This window comes from Herpailurus yagouaroundi, unplaced genomic scaffold (assembly GCF_014898765.1).
Source record: "Herpailurus yagouaroundi ecotype Mexico unplaced genomic scaffold, PumYag 139, whole genome shotgun sequence".
Taxonomy (NCBI): domain Eukaryota; kingdom Metazoa; phylum Chordata; class Mammalia; order Carnivora; family Felidae; genus Herpailurus; species Herpailurus yagouaroundi.
Window position 1 is genome coordinate 43,949,280 of NW_024412394.1, and position 11,864 is coordinate 43,961,143.

Consider the following 11,864-nt stretch of genomic DNA (forward strand, 5'->3'; position numbering starts at 1 on the left):
TGATCACACTTGTCTTCTATTTAAAACTCTCCAGGGAATTCTCATCAACGTCAGGATTAAGTCCAAATCCTCAGCAAGATGTATTCAAGCAGGACATTTGAGACCCTCTGCCCCTACCCCAGTCCTCTACAAGCTGAGTTGGATGCCCATCCTCCGTATTGCTATAATATCTTACACATACCTCTACGTCAGTGCTTTCTTCAATCACAGCAACTCCCAGCCCTTGCCAGCTTTGCAGCAGCAGCACATTGAGCTGCAAGGATTGCCCAGCCTCTCCAGGGTGGCACCCCTCAGTTTTGCAAATCCTGACTGGCAGCTAAGCTAGTGGCTGGAAGAGACCACCCACCATGCTTGCAACAGAAACAACCAGCCTTGTATTTCTGCTCTCTAATTCATTTTCTTTTTTCCTTAATAAAACAAAAGTTTTATATCTCTTTGTGTGTGTGTGTGTGTGTGTGTGTGTGTGCTGAACATATTCAGTCTTGAAATGTTCTTCCTTGATATGTGTGTTTCCTATATGTGAATCACAAGTCCCTCTTCCAAATCTCTTTATCATTGGATGTTGCCTTCTCAGGGTTTATTGCCATAAGAACCTGAACAAAATAAAAATTTAAGTACAGACTATTCTTTTCAACATATCTCCATTACATTTAAGACCTATTGGGTTTATAATGGGGGAAAAAAAGGAGAAAAATAACCAATGTCAACTAACATTGTCATAAGGTCAGAAACCAAAGGCCCTCAAACCATGCTCAGTGGGACCAAATCTCCATGTGGTCCTATTCCAAGGAAAACACGTTATTGATTTAAATGTACTTCAATATCACCCAAGCATGGAAATAGATTAAAAATGCATGTTTTTGTGTTACAAGAAAAGAAAAGGTAACGATCTAGTTTGAAATACTAGGACCACATGACTCGGAAGATTGTATAAGGATAAAGGGCTGTGGGACCAATGATAGTTGAATGTTTCTCTATTATATCCTCCTGCCGTGGGGCAACAGTTCATTTAAGTCATTTTGTACTAAGGAAACTCTCTTCTTGTAAAGACTTGAGAAATGAATTCCATAAGCTGTCTTGATCGTTCATTCCACTGGGATCCCTTGGTGATCCCAAATTTGTGTCTCAACATGTTAGCTGCTTCCTAATTTCCTCAGTACCTTAGCTTTTGGCCAACCTTTTTAATCTTTAATTTTAGTAATCTGGCTTGTTCTTGTTTCAAAGTTCTCTTTGTCAAGGGTACATTTTAATGAACATTCATTTGGGTAGGTTTATACACTCAAAAACACATTTTTTTGGTCTTGTTAGAAAAAGTGATGCAATACTCAGGCAGAATTTAAAAAATATAAATCACATTTTAAAAATTCTTTGGTAGCTAAAAGTAAAATACAAATTTTCACTTAGTAATTAAGATTTTAATAGTCATTTTTCCAAAGTAAAAAATTCTTTCTTCTTTCCATCTTAAAGTTTATTTTATAAGCCATAACATGAAATGAATGTTTAATTTTAAATAAATGGGAGATGTTGATAATAGCCATAGTCATAGATGCTTTAAAAAACACCGATGAGGGGTGCCTGGGTAGCTAAATCCATTGAGCTTCCGAGTCTTGATTTCAGCTCAGGTCATGATCTCACAGTTTGTGAGTTCGAGCCCTGTGTCAGGCTCTGTGCTGATGGTGCAGAGCAGCTGGGATTCTCTCTCTCCCTCTCTCTCTCTCTCGCTCCCCAGCTCATGCATGCACACGCTCTCTCTCTCAAGATAAATAAAAATAAGCATTTAAAAAATTTAAAAAAAAACAACGAATGATGGAAAGGCCATTTTCTTATTTTTAATCAGGTGCCATAAATAAAATACTTCGTTTTATCCAACAAATTTTCCTGATGTTTTTTTGCTTCGGTTACCTCCCAGAAAGCCTGAAGTTTCTGTTATTTGTCACCTTGACATTAAAGCAAAGACGCTGAATACTGTTTTCTTCTGAAGATACTATTCAGATGAATCCACAGGACCTAAAAGGGGAGCGAGAATGCTCCTCCTGGAATAACCTCTAACAATGGGCTTGCTGTTGCTCAGTCATATCTGCAATTGATAGGTCCATTGATTTCATCTAGTGGACAAACCAAATACCTCTCTTGATATCTTGTTATGTATCGGACTCTATCCTAAAAGTTGCATATACGGTAAGCAAGTAGATCTGATCCTGCTCCTGTGGCACTAGGAGACTAGCTTGAGCTAGTTAACCAAAATTTATTTGGAAGTTTCTCAACAGTGTAAATCACTGAAGTGAGTCTTATCAATCACTAAGCATGTAGTATAGCAGTACAGACTATAAAGTGATATTCCAATTCTTCAAAATGAAATGAATGAGGAGATGTCTATTTGGTTATCTGGCACATGACATTTCTCAACTCTTACAAAATACCCTGTTTAAGAGCAGATGATGACCCTTACGAGTCAATAATTAATTTTGTCAAAAGTATAACTGTGCAAAATATATTTTTCATACATGTTTTTAAAATTTTTTAAAATGTTTATTTATTTTTGAGAGAGACAGAGTGCGAGTGGGGGAGGGGGAGAGAGAGCGAGACACAGAACCTGCAGCAGGCTCGAGGCTCTGAGCTGTCAGCACAGAGTCGGATGCGGGGCTTGAACTCCTGAAAAGTGAGATCATAACTTGAGCCAAAATCGGACACTTAACTGACTGAGCCACCCTAGTGCCCCTATTTTTCATAGACCTTTTTTTTTCTAAAGCTTTTTTTTTAACATTTATTTATTTTTGAGAGACACAGAGTGAGCAGGAGAGGGGCAGAGAAAGAGGGAGACACAGAATCTGAAGCAGGCTCCAGGCTCTGAGCTGTCAGCACAGAGCCCCACGCGGGGCTCAAACTCACCAACCGCAAGATCAACCTGAGCTGAAGTCGGATACTCAACCGACTGAGCCACCCAGAGGCTCAGAGGACTGTACGCTAGGCAATTCTATATCCAAACAAATCAGACATATGAAGCCCTTAGAGCTGAAAAGCAGTCTATTTAAGAATAAACAATTCATCTACTTAAAAGGCATTCTATATGGATTTCATAGTAGCACAAAATAACATGCATTTATTATTCTAATCTGAAGAACATGACAGTCACTTCAGGTAACTTGTTCTTGAATAAGCAATAAGGTCAGTGGCTTAAAAAAGAAGAGTAACAGAAAAGGGGAAACAAATAGAGAGAAGCCAAATGTACAGTTCTGGGTATGTATTTATATATCCAACACCTGCTACTGAGAAATTCTGAAGACCTCATTCCATGCATGCTATACTAAAAGGAACCATTTTATCATGTGCACATTTGAATTGGTGCATTAGATAATATTCTTTTGTCCACTAACTTTCTACATGCTGAGATTCCCTGGATTGTGAAATGCCACTAATTATGGTGTATGAACACATGGTAATTCGGTTAGCACACAACAAAGGGCAAATTTGTTTTATTCAGTTATTTGTATTGCCACAGGGCAAAATTTACTCATCACTACAGTGTGGGGATTTAACATCTTCCGTCACACTCATCACTCTGTAATACGTATAAGTGGAACCATTAATGTTTTCTAAGGTGTCCACAAATAACTTTGCGACCATGTGTTTTCATTTTATGTCTTTCCTTGATGCCTATATTAAAATAAATTTGTGGCAAATTGCAATTAACCTCACAATTAAGCTGGCTCTTTAGCTAAGTATGGACAGGTGTTAACCGCCCACTCACAAGCATTACTGAAACTGAACTCAAACGTGTATGACTACAGAAATAGCCATATAAGTTGCTAGTTTACTTTTATGATTAGATTTTGAAGGAAAATGGCCAAGGTTCCACATAAAACGTGAAAACACACAAATGATACAGTACTTGACAATTAAAACTGAGAACGGGGGTTTTGAACATGTTACTCCTGATGAAATGTAAAAGTAAATGGGTGATGGGGCACCTGGGTGGCTCAGTTGGTTAAGTGTCTGACTTTGGCTCAGGTCACGATCTCACAGTTGGTGAGTTCGAGCTCCGCATCGGGCTCTGTGCTGACAGCTGGGAGCCTAGAGCCTGCTTCGGATTCTGTGTCTCCCTCTCTCTCTGCTCCTTCCCCGCTCACATTCTCTCTCTCTCTCTCTCTCTCTCTCTCTCTCTCTCTCTCTCAAAAATAAAGAAACACTAAAAAACTTTTAAAATTAAAGTAAAAGGATGCCAAGATTCCACACAATATATGAAAACATACAAACGATATAGTACTTGACAATTAAAACTGAGAATGTGGGTTTTGAATATGTTACTCCTGATGACATGTTACAGTGAAAGGATGCCTTTCATACCAGCAAACACTTGTTCACTTGGTGTTGCCAGTGAATGAGTGAGAAAAACCACTGTGTTTAAAGAACTAAAATCTATGCCAGCTTTCTCATTTTAAGCTTTCTAGTATTCCATGGGGATAGTTATTGAATTTCCTAAGTACAAACTATGGATGCTTTTCAGTCTTGTTCTTTGAAATGAGAGATTATCAAAAGTCAGGACGAATAGGGTAAACATTACTTTAAAAAGATATAAACCTAAAAAGACGAATCTGGATTAGATTCTGTTTTCTGAAAAGAGAGGGGTTAAACTAATAGTTCTAGTTCTGGAGCACTGGGGAAAAATATCATGAGAGCTTGCTAAGGGAAAGTGCTAACTTAAAGTGCATTCAGCTAAGAAAATCCCCATAGTAATGGGAAAATGTCAAGAATTTCATAGAGGAGGTAAGAGGTCTTTTTCATTTCTATTATGTTTGCCCTGTTGCTAGGGTTAACATTAGGCAGGATGGAATTTTTTACATGAAGTCACTTCAGGACTTTTTTTTTTCCCCTGAGGGTCAGGGGGAAGGGCCAGAGGGAGAGGGAGAGAGAGAATCTTAAGCAGGCTCCATGCCAGGCATGGAGTCCATTGTTTGATCTCATGAACCCTAAGATCATGACCCGAGCTGAAATCAGGAGCCTAACACTTAGCTGACTGAGCCACCCAGGTGCCCCAGGACTTTTTTAAGATCATGGTTGTGAAACTGCTTTCTTATATCTGAGTCACTGAAAAGTTATTTTATAAGACAAAGTAATGTCTGAGGCAGAATTGAATTCTGTGAGTGATTAGACAGCTGATCCGTTAGTTAAATGTCCCTGGAATTTTGTGCTTCCGGCTTCACTTGAAGTCAACTTTATTTTTTTTTTTTTATTTTAAATTTTTTTTTTCAACGTTTATTTATTTTTGGGACAGAGAGAGACAGAGCATGAACGGGGGAGGGGCAGAGAGAGAGGGAGACACAGAATCGGAAACAGGCTCCAGGCTCTGAGCCATCAGCCCAGAGCCCGACGCGGGGCTCGAACTCACGGACCGCGAGATCGTGACCTGGCTGAAGCCGGATGCTTAACCGACTGCGCCACCCAGGCGCCCCTGAAGTCAACTTTAAAGAGGTCAATGAAATGATGGACTGAAATGATGAGGGTCTTTCATATGAAGACAGAGTCACCCGGGATCAAATGGAAAGAGTTCTGTTTTTATAAACAACTGAAATCACTTAATTGTGAATGCAACAAAACTAGTTTTTACAAACTGGAAAAGTCTCCATTGTATTCTCAAAATAATTCCTGTTTCTTGATGACTGTAAAGAAGTTATCTGCCTATATGTAATACTTACTGCAAAGCTACTTTAATGCAAATCTAGCGATCAAGAAATAGCTGATGAGTTAAAAAAAGAAAGTAACAGTCAATTCTACCTTGTGAAATGTTTATGGCTCCCCTGAGAAAATTTACTAGACTTAGAGGAACCTTGGGAAAGTATAAAACTAGGGATTTTAGTAAGTAGATAGCCTTACTTCTGAAACCTACAGGGACTATTAGGATGAAATGAAAATCAATAGCCATTTAGGGATATCCCACATCAACTTTACAACTTCTGAATATGGAAGAGAGACACAATTAAGATAAAACAATGAAACATACATTTCACAAAATCCCCTGGGGACATATTTTCCTTTCTTAATGCAAATACATTGTTTTATCAGGCACATCTGTGTAAAAAATCTACCTGGATTTCAGGAAGGCATTTTCTAAAACCTCTGATGACAACATAATGGACAGGAGAGACAAGTGTGGAGTGGGTTACAGGACAGCTATATAGATCCAGAAGTGTTCAAATAAGATAGGAGACCCTGGGTGTATGTATGGGGTCTTATATTTGACAGTAATTTTGAGCCAGAAAATTGGATGAAAACACAAGAGACATTTTTATCAAGTTTTAGATGATAAATTTGCTACTGTGAATATATTGAGAAATAGAATTCATATTCAGAAGAATGCCAAAAGGTGGACTAATTGGTAAAAATTAATGAGATTGAACTTTAAAGAAAGAGCATGACACTTGCTTTCCAATCCCAATGTCTTTCAAGATGTGACAACTTTTTTTTTTTTTGAGACAGAGATAGAGAGCTAGTGGGGGAGGGGCAGGAAAAGAGGGAGACAGAATCCAAAGCAGGCTCCGCACTGTCAGCGCAGAGCCTGACACGGGGCTCAAATTCACGAACTGTGAGATCATGACTCCAGCCAAAATCAAGGTTCAGATGCTTAACTGACTGAGCCATCCAGGCACCCCCAAGCTTTGACAAATTTCTAAAATTTGAAATAAGAGAATGGAACATGAAGAAAAAGACCAATAGATTCTCTCAATGCAGCAAGGCAGGCTGGCGTCTCTACATGGGGCAGTGACCAATAGGAGCTATGCCAAGAAGTGGCAGAGGATGTTAAAGTTGGAAGTGTAATCTTGTGTCTACCTGTGTTGTGCCTTGGAGGATCAGGGGCTGCATTTACACACTAAGGGACACCATAGTCTCTGCAGGTGCAAACAACAGCTTAAGACTGTGACACACAAAAGGTGAGGTCAGTTCAGGATCAGAGAAAACATTTTATTGTCACTTAGTATTTTGTCTTATAGTTGGGGCAAGGCAGTGGGAGTGTCTCAGTAGAGGGTACAGTCTGACTAGTAGCATCCAGGTGGCCTGAATGAGATGAGCAGGATTTCTGGTTGAAGGAGTGGCATAGTCCCCAGCAATGAAGGCTGGAAGAGCTGTGGTCAAAGTTAGTCCTATAGATAAGTGAATCTTAGTCCTAGAAGGGAAAGTGAATTGCATTTTGTAAACAAAGGTAAATTTCCACAATCTGGATTGCATGTGAGGAGAGGGAGGAAAGGAGTCAGTGGGTATGAGGATGCCGGGGGCCCACTTGGAGTATTTCTTACTCTGAAGTCCCTAGAATCATATGCTGGCTCTCCCACTTAGTAGTGGACAAGCTACTTAATTTCTCTGAGCCTCTGACAACAGCTATCTCAAATGGTTTTTGCAAGGATTAAATGAGCTAATATTTGTAAAGCACTTAGAGCAATACCTGGCAAATAATCAGTGCTATATAACCATTTGCTAAATGAAGATAAATTAAATTAACATTCATATTGGCGAGAGAAATGCAAAGACACATCTAAGCATATAAATGGACACAGAGCATAGACAATCACACAACGGGTGATTGAATAAGCATGGAAAAATACTCAACATTAGTAATAACCAATGAAACACATCTTAAAAAGATAACAAGATACCATTATAATGATAATGCTATTATAGACAAGATTGAATGGGATGTTCCTCTATTCTGTCATAAAATACTAACTCTTCATGTTAGGTACACTTGTAGGTACTTGTGATAGAAAAATGAAGACCTCAATACTTCCTTGAAAGCCTTCCTTACAGTCTAGGTGAGAGACAAACATGTACACAATGATTATGAAACAGTGTGACGAATTGTGTATCTTACTCATGCTTACTGAAACGCTCTTACCCATGATGCGTGTACAAAAGCCTATTGGAACAAGCAGTCAGGATATTAATCCTGCCTGGCTAGGAGGAAATGACCCAGGAAAGGTCATCTGAGGCCAGGTTATAACAGACAGACACTTACATAGTATTGCTAGGGAATTTGTCATAAAGTAGTAAAGGACAATAATCACTTTATTTTCCAATATTAAGAAGTTAAACTCAATATACAGAATATTCATCCAGTAATCTTAGGGGAACAAAGATATCCTTAAATACTCATTCCTGGAGAGTTAGGGAAAAGTAGCATAAAAAACTCCTATTTTGGAAATAGTTTGGCAATAGTACTGTAGATTCAGAGAGGGATTCATCCAACCTTATAATTCTGGGAGTTTATTCTAAGGAAATAAATAGGATTATTTATAATAAAAGTTTGAAATGCTTAGTGAAACTGTGGTACATCAACCTGATGAAAAATTTGGCAGAAGATTTTAAAAAGATGAAAATTGTGGAATCCACATAGAAATATGAAAATATACTTAATGTACACAATATAAAAATGTAAAATGAAATAATACAAGATGGCTTCTATGATGTAATTATTAAACATACAGGAAAACTTAGGGAAAAGTTTAAAGAGTTGACTTGACATGCTTAGATTGGTGAAATTGTGGGTATTTAAGCATTTTCCCAGTTCCTTTTTAATAGTTTATTTTTAAAGTGTTTTTTTTTTCAACTTTTATTTATTTTTGGGGGGACAGAGAGAGACAGAGCATGAATGGGGGAGGGGCAGAGAGAGAGGGAGACACAGAATCGGAAACAGGCTCCAGGCTCTGAGCCATCAGCCCAGAGCCTGACGCGGGGCTCGAACTCACGGACCGCGAGATCGTGACCTGGCTGAAGTCGGACGCTTAACCGACTGCGCCACCCAGGCGCCCCAATAGTTTATTTTTAAAGCAAAAGAAAATGAAAATTTCTTCATATAGGGTCAAAAAGATAAATATTGGATTAAAGAGATTGTACTGACAACATATCAGATAAAAAAACCCAGGGAGTTGAATTAACTGTAAATTCAACATAAAACAACAATTTGATATCACTCCCCCGAAAGGAAACCCCATTTTATTAATGAGCAAAATGACAAGAAGAAGATTTATAGGAGGCCGCCCTCTTTCAGCTGTCATTGATCAGACTATGTCTGAATATTCTTTCGTTCTGGAAGCCACATTTTTAAAGATGGTTATAGGCAAGTTGAGTACATCTACATAAGAAAGAGTGAGGGAATGAAATTGAAGAATGTGTCAATGTTTAATATGGAAGGAGAAAGACAACATGGAAATGGTAGGTAGCATAGTTATGTTCAAAAAAGTTAAGTGCTGTCTTCTAGAAGGTGGAATAGACTTTCTTTATATAGACTCAGGAGTCCCCATCAGTGGACATTATGGGAAAGCAGATCTAAATTTATGGAATTAAAGTCATTTATAATACATGTTAGTACTATTCAAAGCAAAATGGTCTGTCATGAAAGATGATGAATTCTTTGGAATTAGACTTTTATCTAGATGATACGATCTGTGGGGGATATTACAGAGGATGTGAGAGTTTGGATCGATGTTTGTTAACAATTCTGAAAGTCAATAACTCAAATTGTCTTCTCAAGAAATCCACAACTTGGTATGCTTTTGAATCTGCAGAACCTACAGTTACTTCTCTTTTGTGTCATGCTTATGATTAACTGGGATGCTATGCTTAGGAATGAGAAAGGGCTGGGTGAGATGCTAGAATGACAGCTGAAATGATGAAAGTTGGTCTTTAAGGATGAAAGAGGTGACTTGAAAAGATGTTACCATCAAATCCTTTAGTAATAAATAGTTGGATGAAAAGCTGAAAGCTTGTGTTAACGGTCACTATTCCAATCGCTGACATTCTGCAATAAGGAAAGGTTTTATTAGATTTCATTCCAGTAAAAATTAAATCCATTTAAATCCTCAGAAGGAATGTTGAAGGAACATTGCAGAAACAAGAGAAATAGCTATGGAGTCACATAGTTTTGAGTCTTTGAGAATGAAAGATATACTTAAGACATATTTTTGAGTGAATCTTTTTATTCTTGCAAAGCTGGTTTCTGAACTAGGAACTTTCTGTGATTGATTATTAAAGTCTTGTCTCAAAAACTCCCAAAATTGTGGCGCCTGGGTGGCTCAGTCGGTTGAGCGTCTGACTTCGGCTCAGGTCATGATCTCGCAGTCTGTGAGTTCGAGCCCCAGGTCAGGCTCTGTGCTGACTGCTCAGAGCCTGAAGCCTGCTTCAGATTCTGTCTCCCTCTCTCTCTGCCCCTCCCCCACTCATGCTCTGTCTCTCTGTCAAAAATAAACAAACATTAAAAAAAATTAAAAAAAAAAAACTCCCAAAATAATAGCATATTTATTGCTACCTATGTCAATGATTTTCATAAGACAGCGCTCATTACTTTGGAGTACTAGTATAAACAGAGTCAAAGATTCAGATTATTATTGTAATCCTTCAAGGCTTTTTGCTTTATTTGAATGATTTGTGGCAAACTACAAGGACATAATTTAGCCAAAGGAATGTTCTGAGTCTCTTTGGTTTGTCTTCTCATGCCCCTTGAAGTGTTGCACAGTGTAAGCAGCAAAAAACAACCAACATTTTGGAGTTCCTTCTTATAATAACTTACTTTGATCTATTGGGTTTTGGGATTTTGTTTTAAATTCTTAAGAAATGTCTATAAATACTGTATTTAGCTGTTTAATTAGGGTAATGGGGTACTGTAGTAAACTAGTTTAATTAAAAATGCTTGATTGAAACTATTTTATCTTGTGGCAGATAGATTTTGTGGCTCCAAAACAGATGACCCATGTAACACACATTTCATCTCAAGACAATTTGGCTTTGTCTTTCCCATCTAATGAGATTTTGTTTTGTTTTATTTTGGTTTGATTCTTGCTGTCATCAGGAATTTTGTAGATCTTGAAATTTTGATTAGGTTTAAACTTTAGGTTCTTTATTTTGAAAGAAAATATATCACATATAGGTACATATTATCTGTCACTTCAAGACATAGTTCAGAAATTATTCCATCTTGTAAACATTTTTTTCTCAGAATATATATATGTATACGTATATATATATATATATATACGTATATATATATATACGTATATATATATATAAAAAGTTTATTTATTTATTTTGAGAGAAGGAGAGAGAGACAACATGAGTTGGGGGAGGAGCAGAGAGACAGGGAAAGAGAGAATCCCAAGCAGGCTCCATGCTGTCAGAGCAAAGTCTGACCCCAGGCTTGATCTCACTAACTGTGAGATCATGACCTGAGCCAAAACCAAGAGTCAGATGCTTAACTGACTGAGCCACCCAGGCACCCCAGACAACTTATATTTTAAGTCTATTTTTCCTTGATGAGTGCTAGGCCAAGTGACATTTCTTTTGAAGATAGCAGACATAAATAAATTGGAATGAAAGGAGCTAATTAGGTTCAAACATATAACATGCTGCTACCCAAAAACATTTGAAAATTTCCATTGCTAAATAAGCACATAGTCAAATTTAAATGAATTAAATATGAACATTAGGGCATATTTATTTATTAGATTGCTATCGACCCTCCCACCCAGCTAGAAAATTTTCATTTAGAACAAATACTTTATAATCAACAAAATGCTAAGTAAAGGAAGTAGAGCTGGACAATTATAAGACTCCTTTCTCCAAAGATTTATAAACAGGTGTCCCTAGCATACACACATACACATAAACACACACCCACACATGCCTTCCATCAACAACTGCTGCTGCTTTACCCTATGGACCAATTCTGTTCTTGGCTGATGGCCACGTGTTTCTGGCTTTGGGCCTTGAAGTTGTCCTTAAAAAAGGAAACAGATGACTGGAGGAAACTAGTCCAAGAAGCTGTAGGTCTAAATGATCAAAGTAGCCAGCAATCCTAGGGAGAGAAATGCACTCATGCCCTT